Source organism: Callospermophilus lateralis, chromosome 17 (assembly GCF_048772815.1).
Source record: "Callospermophilus lateralis isolate mCalLat2 chromosome 17, mCalLat2.hap1, whole genome shotgun sequence".
Classification (NCBI taxonomy): domain Eukaryota; kingdom Metazoa; phylum Chordata; class Mammalia; order Rodentia; family Sciuridae; genus Callospermophilus; species Callospermophilus lateralis.
The window spans coordinates 27916237-27934328 of record NC_135321.1 but is presented as its reverse complement, the minus strand read 5'-3'; the positions used below and the strand labels follow the sequence as shown (position 1 = coordinate 27934328).

Sequence of the window (18092 nt, the reverse complement as noted above, 5' to 3'; positions counted from 1 at the left end):
GTTTTGCTTTACATTTTGCATCTGGTTACACAGCTAAGAGTGGGATGTTGAAAAACTGGTCAAACAGAGCAATCAAGAAATGTTACAACTTCCGTTAAATTTCAATCATTAGTGATGTTGGTCTTTCTAAGATGAATGGTTCCCCTGACTGAAGAAATCCAGACTTCTTGGTAGCTGAGGCTCCAGCAGGGCTGATATCTTCATCCTGGAAGCCACTGATGAGTGTAGAGCTGGCACTTTAGAAGGCAGAGGGCAGTGATTGGCTCAAGTCTTTGTGTAGCACATCATGGACTTTAAAAGCTGGGTCATGAATGAACTTGTTTGGTTGTCATTTTCCTCCTAAAAGGCAAGTACAGATATGCAAAGCCACTGGAGCTGGTATGTGGTGTTGGTTGGGAATGGATGGGTCCAAGTTTCATTAATTTATCTTGGGGGTGACAATGACCTCCATTCTTGGGAGGGGTGTGGCACTCAGCTATGATAGCAGAGGACTCTGCCTTAGTATGGAAAGTTCTTTTTTTCAATAACTTGGCTCTGAGGATGGCTCTGAAAGATGCCCTTTGGCTGGCAGAGTTTGGGGGTTCTAGGTAGGAAGTGCTAGCCATTGACTTAGTCACTCTCCCTGTCTTTTGGTCATTTATGTGGCCTTTAGTCAGGGTGGACTAGATGGTGCCAATGACAGGACCACTCAACTTATAGCCATCCGTAGTCTTTTAAGCTCTGGGATAGTTATTTTCAATAAAACCACTAGGAATCATATTAATTCTTTAGTGTAAGACTGCATCTTTCTTCATGTCAGGTGTTTGGACAGATTTGTTGCCTTTAAAATCCAAATACATAGCCCAGAAGAAACTTTCTAGGGTAACTAACTCCTCACGGTATGCCCAGTAAACCTGTTCTGGTTTTAAAACTGAAAATACTGCATTCGGGGACCCTCCCTCTCACATCCTGGAAAACCAGGATAGTTGGCTCCCCTACTGTAACATTTTGAAACACAATCTTTAGAGATAGACTTGTTTTTCCAGGGCATAGAGATCGTGCCTTCCACTCCCCACATTACAACTTTGTAGTGATTTCTGGGTTCTCTTTTAAAAAATCCAAAGGTTACTTTGACACATGCAGAAACTTTTGAGATGACTACAAGAAGATGCCATAGGTTCTGTTTAGGAAGTGAGGCATTGCTGGAGAGATTGGATGCTTTAGCTTTGAAAAAGAGTATTTTTGATCCTGGCCCCTGAGATGACCAGTTCTTTGTGTGTTGTTGGATTCTTGTGTGAGGGAGAAATCTTGGAATCTGTTACTTTTGGGGAACATTTTCCATCCGATCCTCATCAGTGCTAGATTTTGAGCAGAGCCCATGGTTTTGGTTATGTAAACCCAAATTATGGCATCATAAAGATAATAAGTTGTCCCGATTGGGTATAACTTTCTTTAAAGCCACAGATTGTTCCCAAATGGAGTCTTCTGCCCATTGGAATGCCTCAGATTTATGTTTCGGAATTTGCGACATAAAGATAACTTCAAAGCTGAAATATGCAGTGGACTGAAGTTCTCATATCTGATATCCTCAGGCTGTTAAAAACGCACCAAATATCTAGGTGCCGTTTAGGAACTTTATTGGAAAAGAGAGATAAAATTGTTTATTTGACTATGTGATTTGCCAAGTAAACATTTCTATTCCTAAGCAATTGGAGGGAGTGGAAAAGAAGAAGGAGAAGAGCTATATTTCAATATACAATGTTCTTTTGTGATGATGTTGTGATGGAAATATCATATAATTTTTTTTTTATGGCTAGAAGCTTGCTTCATATTGTGTATTTCCATCCTCCCTCCATTTATTTATACCTCAGGCTGTTGCTTTCCAGAAATGAATGAATAAAGTTATCAGCATGGAGTCATAATTACTTGATAGATCATCAGAACCTTCTCTGGTCTCTATTGGATTAGAATGTTCACTTTATCACCCTTTAAATTTCTGTTGTTTTGCAACCGGAAAGTAATCAACGCTGAAGGTGAAACTTGGTCTACCATCTCTATGGAAAAGTTCAGTAGCATGAGCTTGAATGATTTGTACAAATGGGAAGTATGTGATCAGTTAATATGGATAGAGAAAACACAAAGAGGGAATTTTGTAAGTAACAGTTCATCATCTGACCCTGAAATCAAGGCTTCTGGATCTTTTCAATGAAGTGAGCCTGCTTTTGAAGAAGCACACAGGGAGTGGCCCCTGGGAATCAACTCCCATGATAGCTCCTAGGAAGGAGGCCCTGTTGAGCTGATCCTTGAGCTGGTTGGGATTCTTGCTTGGGAGTCATCAGCACATATGTGCTGGCGTAGACAGGGGGTGGCTGACTACAGCGCATGGTGCTAAATCCAGCCCCCTTCCTGTTTATGTACAGCCTACATGGAAAGAATAATTTTTACATTTTTAAAAGACCAGAAGAAAATCCAAAGAAGAATAATATTTTCAAATATGTTATACTTATATGAAATTCAAATTTCAGTGTCTGCAAATAAAGTTTTATTGGAGCAGAGCCAAGTCCATTTTGTTTACATTTTTGTCTACAACTGCTTTTGAATGGAGTAGCAGAGTTGAATAGTTGTCACCAAGACCCTATGGCCTGCAAAGCTTGAACTATTTACCATCTGGCTCTTGTAAAAAATGATCATCAACCCTTCTCTTAAGGGAAGGCATAGAGTTTTAGGATAACAAACAGCAGTTTTATCTTATTTTGTTTTGTTTTTAATGATTCAGCTTCCAAGTTTGGAGGCTGGGAGAAACTGGGTGTTACTGTGTGTGTGTGTGTGTGTGTGTGTTTAAGTGAACCAATTAATTTTGTTCATATGATTGTTTGACAGCCTCCAGCGAAGACAACACTTATATTGAATTCCACATGATTTTCTTTTTCATTGGTTTTTGTAAAAAGAAAGCTCTGTGGGAAAATGTTAGTATGACTTACATATCACAAACTAGTTCTCTGCTAAGTTAACTCTAGTTATATGTGGTCTGCAGCTTTGGAGTAAAGGGGTATGCATCTGGCATCCTCTAAGTCTTTTTTCCAAATTTCCATCTCAGGATTAACCCTCCAAACTGGAGAGGCATTGCAGATGTTCAGGGAGCATGAACATTTTAAGTGGTAGGCTGTAGGGACAGACCCATGAAAATGCCACCTCACTGGCTCAGGGACGCATGGACTTTTCTAACGAGGGTGCCAGTCTCCTCCTTTTGGTAGGAAATTAGAATGTCAATTGAGATGCTTTTTGGAGAGGGTTTATGATGAATGGATTTACATAGGGCATGGAAGAAGCATTTGGTAGGAAATAGAAGCTGAAAAGAGCTCAGAAAATACTTCAGGGCTTTGCAGATGAACTGTACACGTGCATCTTGTTCTTTGCATCTTAAACTTAGGTAAGTTCCAGAATAACTTATGCTTATTCTAATTCCCTTCTAGGTCAGTCAGTGAGTACAGCAGAGATAATGAAGATGCATATCTATAAGCAAGTGCCAGTACCAAAAGAGAGCATAAAAAGTTCTAGCAGTGACAGTGTTTTGAGGATGTCCTCAGCTGGGCAGAACTTGGTAGTTCTTCTTCTTCTTGAAGACTATGGTAGCCAGTTTCTATAGCAAGAGAGGGAAAGGAGGACCTTGATGGGGTTTGGGGAATTTGGATGTGCAGTGTAACCTTGCCGAAGTCCGGCTTCATCTGCCAAATAGAGATGGTACTTTCTCCTCAATGGAAGATCCTAGGAAAAATAAATAGCTAATTTTCTTCTGCTGTGAGCACAGATCATAATAACAGACTTAGTTTATTCAGCTGTATGGTAGGCCTTCTGCTAAATGTTTGACATGTATTCACCTTCTCAATTAATCCTTACAACAATCCTGCTGGGTGGATATTATTTATTTACAGATGAGGAAATTGAGGCTTAGATTGCTCTAGAGGAGCAAGAGCCAGATTGGGCAAGGTTTGTCTTTGAAGCTAATTCTGTTAAGACTACAAAAATAATTCCGGTCCTTGCACTCTGTAAAAGTAAATGACCACTGGAAGGTAAGGATCACTGGAGCGTGTCTGCCACGCTTTCCCACCTTAGCTGGAGAGTTTGCATCATAATCTGACACGTTTTCCTTAATTCCAAGAGTTTCAGGGTGTTTGAGGGGACTCCAAAGCCAATGACTTAAAATCTTATTTTTTTTCCTTTATAGGGTTTATAATTTTTGTGTGTGTTTGTGGTACTGGGAATTACACCCTGGGGTGCTTTACCAATGAATCATATCCTCAGCCCTTTTTTTTTTTTCATTCTGAGACAGGGTCTCACTAAGTTGCCCAGGCTGGCCTTGAATGAACATGGAATCCTCTTGTCTCAGTCTCTAGAGTATCTGAGGTTATAGAGGTATGCCACTGCACCTACCTTGCTGAGTTTAGAAATTTTACTTATTTTTGACAAAACCACAACTTCTGTTTTATTTCTTTGGACTAATTTTCCCTCCTGGCTAGCTGTATTGGGAGAAATCATCTCCTCCAGTAGCAAGGACTTCCATCTCTGCACATGAAGTGTCTGTTGGAGACATAGCTCAGGATTTGTCCATGGCAACCCCATTTGGCCATTTTTGTGTCTATGGGAAGATCCTTGAGTCTGTTCTGAGTGCAGCCCTCTTTCGGGAAGTGCAGTAAGTCCTGCCTTTGTTTACTCAGTCTTGAAGTAGCACCTTCTTTATAAAGTGTGGATAGGAAAAAGATTCTTCAGGCTGTAGATGGAAAGCAAAGCTGGTGTCCGACTGCAGAAAGTGAGGAATGTACAATGAAATAATGGGTTGGATTTGATGATATAATAATGAGATTGTTCAGCAGGCTTCAAACTGGGGATAGGAGGTGGCTGGGGGTCTGTGATTTGGTGCAGGGGATCTTAAAATGGGAGAGACAGGAGGGAGTCTTTTGGAAATACAGTTGTCAGCAAGGAGGGACTCTGTGGTTATCCATTTTTCCTGGAGGGTATTGAGTGGCACATTTCTCTCTTGACCCTTTATGGTTGTAGCAGTTTGGTACATCAAGTCAGTGACAACGAGTCATTGGCTGTGTGTTGGGAAGGAGGTGAGAGGTGGCTTGCTTCACTGATGACTCAGATTGCCTAACCTCTGGCCTCTGCACCCAGAGTAGTCCCTCCTCTACCCATCCACCAGCAAGCCTCTCACCCTCCTTGTGGGTGGCCCTACCCATCCACCAGCAAGCCTCTCACCCTCCTTGTGGCTCAAGTGTTCTTGCTTGTCATTGTTTTGCCCATCAGTTTCTGGTTACTCTTTACTGTGCCAAAGGCTTGGCTTCCATTCATCTGGGGCTAGGAATGTGGTGCTCCCAACTCCTGAGCCTCTGAACTTTGTCCTCCATGATGCTTTCACCAGGTCAAGAGGGCAGGTCTTTGCCAGCATTTCTTCACAAGAAGCTGGATTCCTGCTCCTGTTTAATTTAATTTCTTTTCTGGAGAGATTTAAAGTTTCTTTCAAAGCAGGACATTCCTATTTATTCATCAAAGTGCCTGGAAATTTTGTTTCCTAAATAGCTTTTCTGTCTGGTTATTTTATAGCTAAAGCAGCATGCAGGAGGGTGAATGACCTTTTCAGTGAAGTATTAGTCTCTCCAGGGCAACAGGCACCATTTGACAGGTGGAGCTGAAGAAGCCAGGGGAACAATGTTGGACGCGGAGATGGCAGCCCTGGGTACCAGCCCTGCCTCTATTATTAATTCCAGGGAGAATACTTGAGGTCCCTGGGTCTCTTTCCACAAGTTAAAGAAAAAGGAAAAGGAGAGGAAAATGGAAAAGAAGAAGAAAAACAACAGATTTTGATCTCCAAGGCCTTATTTCTGTTCTCAGTACTAGAAACATTAGAAGCCACCCTATTGGAGGGGCTGGGGAGGCTGTCTCTTTAACACCAGTTACTATAAAAATAGATACTTAACCCCTCTTTGGACCCACTTTTACATCATCAAGTTGTTTCCTTTCTGCCCAAAATATTAAAATTCTTGAGATCATGGAGTGAGTACCTGAGTTGAGCTTAAAAATGTAGTGAGATTTACCCAAACTGTGTTCCATGAAGATATTCTAGTGTTTTTTTGTTTGTTTGTTTGTTTGTTTTTGGTGCTGTCCCCACCCCAGGCTTCTTGGGTTGGTCTTTCTTCCTTCCTAGATTAGGGATCTTCTGGGAGTTTGAAACACTGACCTGGCTTGTTTCCTCTTGGTTTTGGTATTCCCTTGCCAGTTGCTCTCAGGACTTTTATTGGACATTCTTTGTGAACTCTGTGCCATTGAAGATCAATCTGGCAGGGAAGTATGTTCTGTGGACAGCCATTCACTCCCTAGGTGTGGCCAGCGTGCTCCCCCAGGTGAGGAGTGCAGGGTGTGTTGGAGACAGACTCTCCTCTGAGAGGAGATGGGAACTGGGATCCTCCATTCTGGAATGGGCTCCCCTCTGCCCTGGCTGGAGAGATCCTGCAGTAGAACTTGGCCTCCTTTACTTCCTGGCTCTGTACAACCTCAGGCAAGTTACTCAGCCTCTTGAAGACCTTTCCTGACTGCATGAAAATCAAGGGCACAGCAGCACTCATTGTCACTGTCATTGTGAAGATCAAAGTGTCTTTTGGGCACTTAGGACAGCCCCCAGGCAGCATGCTGCACTGATTCCTGTCTTCTATCTCTGTGTCTCTTCCTTGGTCAGGGCACAGAGCAGGCACACAGGGACCTGCATAGTGCTAAGTGATAGCTAGGGCAGCCTCATTGTCTGGGATGATGCCTACACCAGTGTCCATTACTAGAGCAAACCACTGAATTAAATCTGTTTTTTTTTTTCTTTTTTCTTTTTTTTTTTTTTTTGTGGTGGTAGTGTTGGGGATTGCTTATGTGGATTTATTTAGAGATGTTCAAAGGTCTTTTCATCTCTGTGGTCATTTATCTCTCAAGCTAGGATTACTGCTGAGCACAAAGGATGACTCAAAATGAAAGTTTCAGAGTGATGTCAAAGGAACCACCAAGTGGGGTTCAGCTGGCATCTACTGGCCTCTGCAGAGTGGCCCCCACCTCCACCGCTGCGGTTCCACCCGCTACAGAAAGGCCTCTCCTTTCTACATCTCCAGTGGACCTTCAGTTGCATTTCCTCTTTTATTTTTAATAAAAGGCAAGAGAAACAATCTCTTCTTGCCCTGCCCCCAATCCCATCCGCTTCTGATTGCTGCAGATTTAAGTCAAAAAAAATCCCATCTTCAAAGTTCAACCCAGAGAACATCCCACGACATCGCCCACCTGCCTTGCTTGTTCACTACACATGAGGGGCTTTGGCCAGGAAGCTGTGGGCTCTGGCTAGGGCAGGGAGCCCAGGGAGGTGGCGGGGAGGTTCTCGGAGCACAGGCCAGAGACTTTGGTCCAGGCTTCTGACAGCATTAAGTAAAGAAAACAAACAGCACAAGGCATTGAAATCTTGCACTTCAGGGTATTTTCTTTATCCATGATAAAGTTAAAATTTGTGTTATAATTTGCATGGGGCCAACTCGTTGGGAGTTGAGTTTCAACTTGCATGGCCCTCAGGGTAACTTGTCATGGTGGGAGGTGATGGGGTTCTGGGCATTCCCCACAAGGAGAGGAAGTCGGTGGCCAGAGGGAGAGAGCCTGTCAGAGGAGCAGGAAGGACTTAGTAGAACCAGGTCCCCAGGAGGTCTAGGGACAAACACCATGCAGATTCAGTCTCACTGTATTACGCTGCAGAGCGTGCATAGGAGTCTGAATATGTACTGGCTGGTGAGGCAGACAGCCTCTGGGCAAACTAAGGCTGCCATCCATTGGATGTGCCAGAACAGGAGAGCCAGAGCCCTGCATTGTAGGAAGTGCCAGTTGTGTCATTGCGAGGGCTCCTTCCCACCTTCCATGCATCCTGGAGTATCGTACCCTGTGCTGGCAAGGACCCCCTCCCACCCATTTCTCTCTGAAGTCCCAGGTTGTTGGCTTCTGCTCTTTATCTTGCTCTTTACCCCTCCTTCCCAGAGCCAGTTTCCCTCCCCTCCTCTCCGCCTGTGACCTCACCAGGGGAAACAGTGGAGGCCTTTATTTACTCTGGGAAAGTCCGAGCAGTTCCCACCTTGTGAGGCCAGTTGATAATCATCGTCAGTATCAAATGCAGGTTGCTTCACTGTGTTTTCTAGACCTCATTTATCTCGTGTTTTTCTCCCCAGGTGGTCTTTTATTTATTTATTTTTTTAGCCTTCCGAGCTTCTAGCCAGCTTCCTAGTAAGGAATAGGAGGTGAGCGGGGCATAGGACTTTCTCAAAAGGAGGTACACAGTGGCTTTGTCCTTGAATATGGGTCATAGGGCCTAGCCCATAAAAAGTTACCACTTACAGATAGACATTTGCCCAGGAGTGTGGTAGCCCTCTGTGCCAGGTGGGTGAGTGGTGAATGGGAACCCAGCTCAGGTATTTCAGCACGTTTCCTGACAGGCTCTTGGTGGATCACCAGTGTAGTTAGAGGGGCTCTGGGTGTACAGTGGGACTTTTTATGATCTCTCCATCTCTGTCCTTTCAGGGGAACAAGTGCTGTCACTTAAATAACTGGCAGGTCAGTGTGTCTGGCAGGGTTTTGAGTGCTGCTGGATCATAAGGGAAATCAAGGCTGGGAGTCCAGAAAGCATCTGAGAGTGGGGAGCTAAGTTCAGCGAGGACACAGGCTACACATAGGCACCAGGTCAGAAGTTGAGGATGGCTCATAACAAAAGCTCAGGTCAAAAGATGGCATGGGTCCACCACTGAGCCACGCTTGGAAAACCAGGGGTATCACTGAAGGTGAGAAAATCTCCGGAAGTGTCCATGAGCAGCGCTCTTGAACGGAACACACCTTCCCAAATCCCTAGTGCAGTGATTTGGCTGTTGGTCAGAAGTCCTCAGAGGGGACTTGCTTCTTCTTGAGGCTGCTCTTCACTGTATTGCACTATGGTCATCTTCTCTCAAGCACAAGTATTTCCACTTCCTGAAAGTGTTCTTTGGATCTCTAATGCCAAATCACCCTGATTCTTATGCTAGGAATACTGGTTTGCCTGTGTCCCACCCAATAGGCATAGCTGGAGAGTGCTCACGGAGCATAGTGCAATACCAGGAAGTGGTCTGGCCTATGGAATGCCAGGGCATTATAGCCTCCTCTGTCACAGACAAAATGCCCCTATTAACATGTTTCTATTTTATATCAGCTTTCTGGCAACTTTGCCATTGTTAATGTGCACTGAAATTAAGTTCAAGGAAACCCTCTAAATTAACATTGACTTATGCTACTTTTGGTGGTCCAAATCATAACTTCCTGCTTTCAGTAGATTCTCTGGGCCAAAATTTAAGTGTTTGCATTGTTTTATTATCATCTCTTTTTGTATAATTCCAGGCAGAGATGTGGATCAATTATTAGTCAAATGGTCTGGTTGGAGTCTAAGGAACTTCAGAGAACACTCAGACACCCTGGATGGTGCAGATGCCCATCTCAGTAAGATTCTTTTCTATGCATTGTTTAGCAAGACCTCATGAAACAGGGTACGCTGCCATCTCTGAACCTGGTTTCTCATGTCCTCCCTGGTTTCCTTTATTTAAAGGAAAAGACTAGTAAATGTATGTTGTCAAAGTAAAGATTTTCTTCTAGTTATGCTGTAAGCTCTCTGAGGACAGGAATTATATCTTTGTTCCATCTGACAGACACGAATTTTACTTCCATGGCTTAGATGCCACAAATTATTGTTAGCTCTCTGCCAGTGTAGGTAGTTCCCTAGAAAGTACCCTCTCTATCAAATCAGCTTCTGCCCTATTGGCTCTGTGTATTGTGTTGCTTCTTTAGAAACATTTGAAAACTTTCCTCCCTCCCACTTTCTGTGCTCGCATCCTCATACATTGTGGTAGGATTGAGGCACAGAAATTCTACTGTATCTACTGAGTTGTGCAGTGTGTTTAGCAGAAGTGGTGTATCTGCCATAGAAAGATCTTGTTAGGGAAAATTGATCTCAGGACAACTAGGGAAAAACCCAAGGCAGTAAATAAATTGTCAAAATATGTGTTTCAGATAATGCATGGTATGGAAAATTGATAGCAACCATCACATCTGCTTACCACCTTTACAAAGCATGCTCACATCTGCCCAACCGCTGTCTCTTTATGGTTTGTTCTTAGGATAGTTCAGTGAAGTAGCTGTTAATCCTCCTTGTTTTATAGACTGGGGAAACGGACTCTGAGGGTTTTCTTAATGGCTTGCCTGAGGTTGCAGTTAATTACTGGGTGTGGGGGGGTATTGAGTATTCAAATCCTCAGGTCCCCTGGTTTTTAACAGCAGGATGCTATCATTGAAAGAACCCATCCTCACCATCTTGTTGGTGCTGTTTTTTGGTACAGGGATTTAACCCAGGGACAGTTACCCACTGAGCCACATCCTCAGCCCTTTTTTGTGTTTTATTTAGAGACAGGGTCTCGCTGAGTTACTTAGGGTTTCGTTAAGTTGCTGAGGCTGGCTTTGAACTCATGATTCTCCTGCCTTAGCCTCCTGAGCTGCTGGGATTACAGGTGTGCGCCATCGTGCCCAGCTCCCTTGTTGGTGCATCTTTAAAGAGAGAATAGTTGAGTCCCTTGCAGCTTGCCCAGTTGTTCCTGCACTCAGACCTAGGCTGTAGGGTAATCCTGAGCCTGGCAGCTTCATCCTAGAGCCCCACAGTTCCTCTCTGGACCTCCCTCTCCTGCTGGAAAGTTCCAAAGGGCTCAGTGGCAGTGAGAGCTGGCATGAGAGGGGATGGGCTGGTGGTGCATCACTATGGGATGCCAGGTCTTTGTGACTAAGTCCAGAAGTTATTTATAGGTTTTCTAAGGTGTCCTTGTTTGGTATGAAAATGCACCAAAGGTCTCCTTCCAAGACTCTGTGGTGACCTGACTTGAGACTCCCAGAAAGATAGCTGTTCCAAGAGAGAGGTTCTGAGTTCCAGTGCCCATTCTGCATATTGCAAAGGAATCAGTGTTTTCTCTTATTTAATGAGGGATTCATAATATGTTCTCCTACTTCCATATACCATTTTGAAGATAATCCGAAAGAATGAGAGTAAAGAGGTTTTGAAATGCTAGGGGGCAGTGGAACTAGAAGATGCCCTTCTTTAGAACTATTCTGTAGTAGATTTCAAACAAACTATAGTCTCCAATTAAACTTTTCCATCATTTCCTACAGTGTCCTCTCTCTGCCCGAACTCTCTGCTCTGCTGTTAATAAAGCCCCCAGACGTGGCTGTGATGGACAACAGCTGCAGGTTGGAAGTGGTCAGCCGCCAAGCCCAGATACCCGCCACATGGTGTAATTGCCCTTTGTGAAATTCTGGGGTGAGAGGTCAGCCCTCCTCGCCTATCTTTGTCACTTCTCAGTCATCTGTATCCTGGTGGCAGTTGTGTTATCCCAGCATCCTTCCCTTATCCCCACCTCCCTCCCCCCCCCCCCCCCCAGCTCTTGGAGCCCAGGAAAAAACCATCTGCTGAGTTGGCTTTCAGAAGATTTTTTTTTTTTTTTTTTTTTAAATACCAATTTCCCTTTGTTCCGAGTCAACCTCCAATCAGGGCTGGTGTCTGCCGGGTTTGGCGAAAGGCTGGTATTATGTTTCATGCTCCCGGAGGAAAGGTTGTCCACTTGCTTTTCTTTTTGATTCGATTCCCTGCCACTCTGCAGACAGTCAGAGGTTGCAGCTGCTGTTGTCAGCTGGAATGGGGGACCCCTTGTTTAAGAACCTACACGTGAATCCCTTGGCAGGGGGAAGAAAATAGAAGAAAAAAAAAAACCCAAACCAAAAATAACACAGAGAAAAATATCAAAATCACTACTCATCTAAGTCCCTCTTCCTGTTCTCATCTTGTCCTGTAAGTCACACCAAGATCCTACACTGGCTGGCTGCTTAGGGTAGGCCCTGCGGTTATCCAAGATTTTGTTGAAGAGTCTTTGGTGTTCAATCTCTGAGGCTTCCTGGTCTCTTTCTTAAAAATGTGACCTGCTCGTCAGAGGCACAGGACTGGCATTCTCTTCGAAAGCCTGAATCACAGAGAAGCCTGTTGGCTGTGCAGGTAGCTCTCCCAGGTGTGACAACCGCCAACATTTCAGTGCTCAGAGTAGCTGGGGACCTTGCCACATATCTGACACACGCAGTCTACAAAGTCTTCCCTATAAATACAATGAAGATTATTATCCCCATTCTACAGATGAAGTCAGTGAGGCACAGAGTCTTTCCTGGGGTCTGCAGAGGATCTGGGAAGTGGTAACCACAGTGGGCTTGGCCTTTAAATTCCAGGCAGCTGTTCAGGGCTCCTGAACCTGAGGTGGGAACCAGAGACCCTCACCTGCTGGCCCTGCCTTGGAGAGGCTCCATGGTGAGGACTTTCCTTGATTCTTCCATTTTTCATTGAAATGAGTTGTCAATAGTTTTATGTCAGGGCAGCTGGAGAGGCAGTTTGGTTAATTTTTTTTTTTTTTTTTTTTTTTGTACCAGGAACTGAATCCAGGGACACTTAACCACTGAGTCACATTCCAAGACTTTTTTACATTTTATTTTGAGATAGGATCACATTGAGTTGCTTACGAACTTGCTAAGTTGCTGAGGTTGGCTTTGAACTTGTGATCTTCCTGCCTCATCCTGCCAAGCCTGACCAGTTTGGTTAAACTTGTGATAGTGTCATAGGATCTTCCAATTTTGTAACTCAGATGGTTGTTGTTGTTGTTGTTCCTCCTCCTCCTCCCCTCCTCCTCTTCCTCTCCTCCTCCTCTCCTCCTCCTCCTCCTCCTCCTCTTCTTCTTCTCTCTTTCTTGCTCTCTCTTTTCTCATATCTTCTTGGCAGGTTTAGTAAGTGCCTTGGACGCAATCTCTGCAATCTCTTGGGTTATCTTGTGACTTTGCAGCCTCTGCCCTCTCTGCTCACCCAGTCTTATCTCCTCAGGGGCCTTTGCAAGGTGTGGCTCTCTACAAAAGAAAACATGCATCTTGCTCTTTTGTGCTGATGACAGCAAGGGTTGGGGAACCAACATGCAAGGAATTGGTAAAAATTCATAAAATTCAAAAAGCTGTTCCTCAGTACATCATTTCCTACCTCCTATCACAGTTGATCAGGGTCTATGACCCAGAGCTCTGGGGGCATTAGGATTCCCCAAAAGTGGCATACAAAATAAAACAAAAACTCAAGGCAGAGAGACAGAGACAGATAGACACAGAGGTCAGAGATATGTTTTTTTTTTTTTTTTTGCTTTTTTCTATGTAGGACAAGATATGTGTTGTGAATGTGTATTAGTGTGTTTTTAAACTTAAAATATGACATTAGATTTCTGTATATTGAAAGTTCTTAAAATATGTCATAGGTTCCTGTCGACATATATTGTAAGAAATGTGTATTATAAGAAATGTAGCAATGTTACTACTGGGCAATATACTCAACTTTGTCCCTGAACCTGTCTAAATAGAGTCTTTTAGAAGCATCTTGCCACATGAAATGAGGGGATTCTTATTAGATGCTCTCTCTCATCCTTTCTTTTCTAATGTGATCTAGGCATGAAAACAAATTGTGTCCAAAGCAATTAGCCCAGAGACACATTGAACTTGATGAAGGAGGAGGTGAGTGATGAATGTCCACAGACTGGGTGGCAGTTGGGTACAGGTTCCGGAACTCAGAAATCACCCCTATGCTCAGGCTTCCCAGCTGATATGCGCTTTATGTGTCCAGAAAGCTCAATTTCACCTCAAGCTGCAGATCCTGGAGCTGCGAGTGTAGAAGCAGCACCAGGAAGTAGTAAAAGGGACCTTTGACTTTGGAACAATGGGCTCTGCTGAAGCTGGGAAGGATGGTCTAACAGAAAAAGAGAGAGAGAGAGAGAGAGAGAGAGAGAGAGAGAGAGAGAGAGAGAGAGAACCTCCGAGCTCCGCTAAGTGGTACTTGGATGCCCCTGTCAATGCTAATTATCCCACTTAAAATGCTCTCTTCCCCAGTATCATTGAGTCATTCATTAATTTTTTCACCTATTCAATTGAAGATATCTTCTTCAATAATTGTTTGTTGCATGCCAAGCAGTGTTATAGATATAACAGAATTGTTCCTTAAACATCACAGTGTGGTAACATTGCATCATCAAAGTAGGAACTGAGACAGGAAGACTTCTCCATAGTGACCCAGCTGGAAAAGAGAATATCAGAGATTCTCAAAAATACCTTGTAAACTGGCTAGTCAGTTTGATTGAGTGATAGGCATGGTCTATGCCTAATTAAAAAGACAAGAAGCTCCGGTAAGGAGAACCAGATGAGATGGGAGTGGAAGGCATTCATTCTGGTGGTGTCTGTTTGAGGACTCGTGTGGCTTTCTGGCACTGTTGTGTTTAATTTATGTGATCTTCTTGAGATACCCAGAATAGAAAGACAAAGGGAGAATGGAAACTTTGGTACATATTAGTCAGCTTTTTGTCACTGTGACCAAAACATTTAACAAGTACAACTCAGGGGAGGAAAAGTTCATTTAGGGCTCATAGTTTCAAAGGTCTCAGTCCATAGACAGCCCACTCCATTGCTCTGGGCCTGAGATGAGGCAGAACATTCATGGTCAAGAACATCAAGTGGCAGAGGAAAGCAGCTCACCCCATGGCAGCCTGGAAACAGAAGGTAGGGGGAGGAGCCACAAGGAAGATGAACCCTTCCAGGGCATGTCCCCAGTGACCCACCTCCTCCAGTCATGCCCCACCTACCTACAGTTACTACACTGTGAGTCCATTAAAGTGGGATGCACTGATTAGGTTACAGCTCTCATAAATCAGTCATTCATCTCAGAATATTCTTGCATTAACCCAGGAGCTTTGGGGGGACACTTCACCTCCAAACCATAACAGCAACGAGACCTGAAAAACAAAAATCACACATTACACATTTTGTCAGAGGGAAGAGAATTCAGGAAAAGTATCAGAGGAGATAGAAATGGAAATCTGAGAAACAGAAGGTCAAAAATATGGCACAGGCTCAGTGTATTGAGGCCAATCAGGTGCCAGGGCAGAGGCCATCTGCAAGAGATGGGCGGGAAGGACAGCACCTTCGAGAAAGCATGTGAAGAGGGAGGGCAGGAAATTACATGTGCTTTTGCATGATGTCAGCAGTGTAAGGTCTGGGCTGCCTTGGAAAGCCTCCATCAGTCCAGGTCACCTTTGCAGCGGAGGAGGGGGGACAGTACTCTAGAGAAGCACGACCTGCCGTTCTGGAACCTTTGCAAAAATGATTGTTGTTCCACACATGTACCGGCAGATTGTTACTTATATTAAAGTCTGCAGTCACCCTGTAAAGGGGCAGCTGGGCAGGTGGGCCCGGGCATGGGCTGCCCCAGGCTGACCAGCTGTGCTCCTCTTTACCTCCGGGGAGGAGCAGGTGCTGAACTTCTGGATGCTTCGCTTCCCTTTCCTTCTGGCTTCATTCCTAAATGACAGCTGACCTTTGCTCCCAATTGTAGGCCTGCAGCAGATTCCTTTCTGGCTGGGCCTTGATGGAAGGAGCAGCAGTAGCTGCTTCTGCCCATCTTCTTTGATGCAGGGAGATAATTGTTAGTCCTTGAAGTTTGTCTTTATCCATAAAGGACAGTCCAGCTGTGGGGACTGTGGGCCACAGCACACAGCTTGTAAGGATTGGTGGGAAAGAGCTGGATGGGAAGGCAAATATATGAGATGGTCTAAATCTAATGGAGAGAGCACTGAGGGGCTTCTCAGCCATCCATGTCCGTCTCTCATATTTCTCTGAGGAGCTCAGCAGCTAAAGAGTGTGGTGTGGGTCTGTGTGTGTGTGTGTTGGGGAGAGTTCAGTGTTGGATGCACATTAATGTGTAAGTGTGTGTATGCACATGCATGCATACATGAATATGTATGGCCTTCAGGAAGGTAGATGTTAGTATACATAATCTGTGGAGGCCTGCTTGAGAAGCTGGGGACTTTATCTCTGCCTGTAACCACTTGTATTTCCTCTCCTGCCTTTTGCTCTCAGAGGTCACATCTTGAAATGAAGACACTGAAGCAGGAGTTACTGAAGTCTTTTCCAACTCCAGAATTCCAGGAAATCATCATAGAAATACCAATTTATATAAGGAGGTATTCACACGTAGGTGTGCATGGAGACAAGCTTACCTATAAACAAGGACCTTATTTAATCATCAGGATAACACTGTGTGTAGTTTTCTCAATAGCTGGCTACTGTAGATGTCAAATTCATATTTGTTTGATGGCAAAGTAATCACATTCAGTCTCACCTAACATGAATGATGATTTGGGACGAGGAAGGAGGGAAATAATGCGGGCACCTGGGTGGGTGAGAGAAGGAAGAGCCATCATTCCTTGAAAGAAACCCGTGAGCTGTCCATCTTGTTGGAGAGGTCAGGCTGTGCCAGGTGCTGTGGAATGTGAAAGAGTCCAGGGAGGCATGAAGGAAGTGGAATATTTGCTCAGGCCTTGAAGAAAGCAGAGGTCTTAGCGAAGGGCAAGACTACTGGGGAGAAGGCTTCATAGTGGTACTCAGAAGAGGGTGCAGTGCATGTGGTACACCTTGGCTATGCCCACTTGCTGGCCTACTGGCTCAAATAGAAAATCTGGAGTAGCGGGTAGCTTTGGCAGGCCAGACTGGGGAGCTTGGACTTTTCCTAAGTACAGCAATGGAGCCTTCCTTACCTCCCATGGGAAGAAGGGAATGAGGGAATGCAGAGAACGAGCTGCTCCAACATGTCATTCATTGCCCAGCCAGCATTGGAGGGTGGTGAGCCCAGAGGAGGAAACTAAATCCACAGCGGCACCCCGTGAAGGGCCTAAGTACACTTGGTTTTTACCATCACATTGAAGAGGCTAAGAGAGGCTTCAGGGAGGCAAGAAGAAGCAAGCTCTAACATCTTGATTCCTGCTACTTGGAGAAATTCAGTCATTTTCTGAAAAATTCATTGATTCCTTTTCTTAAGAATTCGTAAGTGTCTTACTTACACTTAGGAAAAGCTGACTGGAAAGGGCCTTGAATAAAGAAGAGCGTGAGTATGCATAGAGGCCGCACTCCAGCCTTTGGACTTGGATTTGTGTTTCCCCTGGTGATGCCTGTCCTGCACAGGCTCATCAAGCCTATTGCCCTTTGCTGCCTAAGCTCAAAGGTTTACTTCCTACATTTGGGGATGGGTTGTCACCCATGGTGTGATACAGGGTTAAATTCACCTGGTAAGTCCTCTGGGTGTTTCTAGGCCATTTTGTTTTGTGTGTGCTTTGCCACACTTTTCTATCCTCTTGAGTTTTCCAGCTTGGCACAGGACCCAATAAATCTCTTCTGTGCCTCCCCTTCTCCAAATAAGACTTTCAGAGAAATTGGGGAGTGGGGAAAGCCAACATATGTCGGCTTCTTCCACTGTTTCCTCTCAAACTTTTTAACCACTTTCAATGGGAGCCATCCACACACAGCATGAATGAATGAGCTGCAGTTTTTTTGTGTGTGTGTTGGGAAGAAATAAAAATGCAGATGGCCATGATGGGGAATTTTCCCCATCATCCAAAGGTGGGGGAACAGGGCAATAGTGTGAAAGAGTGAATTAGTTATGGCAAATCTTGTTAGTGTCCATTGTAAGCAGAAAAGCTAAGCCATCTGTGGCCACTTGCAGAATTGTTCCTTGTTTGTTCAGGCTCCCCACCGAAGCAAATCTTTGTGGCTTCTGATAATTTGCATATTGTCACTTGTTTGCAGCTAGAGGGTGTCTGGACATGTGTCTGTGGGAGGGCATCTGTGTAGATATGTATGTGTGTGCTGGAAGGAGCCCCGTGTTGGTATTTCTTTAAAATGGGTGTTTGGGGGACTGGTAGTGACTGGGCTTTGGACTTAGGGAAAGGAGGAACCCTGAGATATTCCATTTATATTACTTCGGGACATTCCTAATCCAATTGCCCTCCTGAGCTCCTACTGCTTACTCCTCCCTTGGCTCCCCTACTATCCTGACTTCTCTCATTTTTGCCTGGACTTTTAGATTCTTAATCAATGTTTTGTGTGGGAAGAGGCAGGAGGTGGCTTGGGTACCTCGTAGTAGGCTAGGAGTGACACTT

The 18092-nt window shown here is 44.5% G+C and overlaps 1 protein-coding gene across 1 annotated transcript in view; it reads left to right on the top strand.

Moving 5' to 3' along the window:
- The window catches only part of Setbp1 (SET binding protein 1), a 349315-nt gene that overhangs the window by 20371 nt on the left and 310852 nt on the right, over positions 1–18092 (top strand). The gene's annotated exons all lie outside the window — the stretch shown is intronic.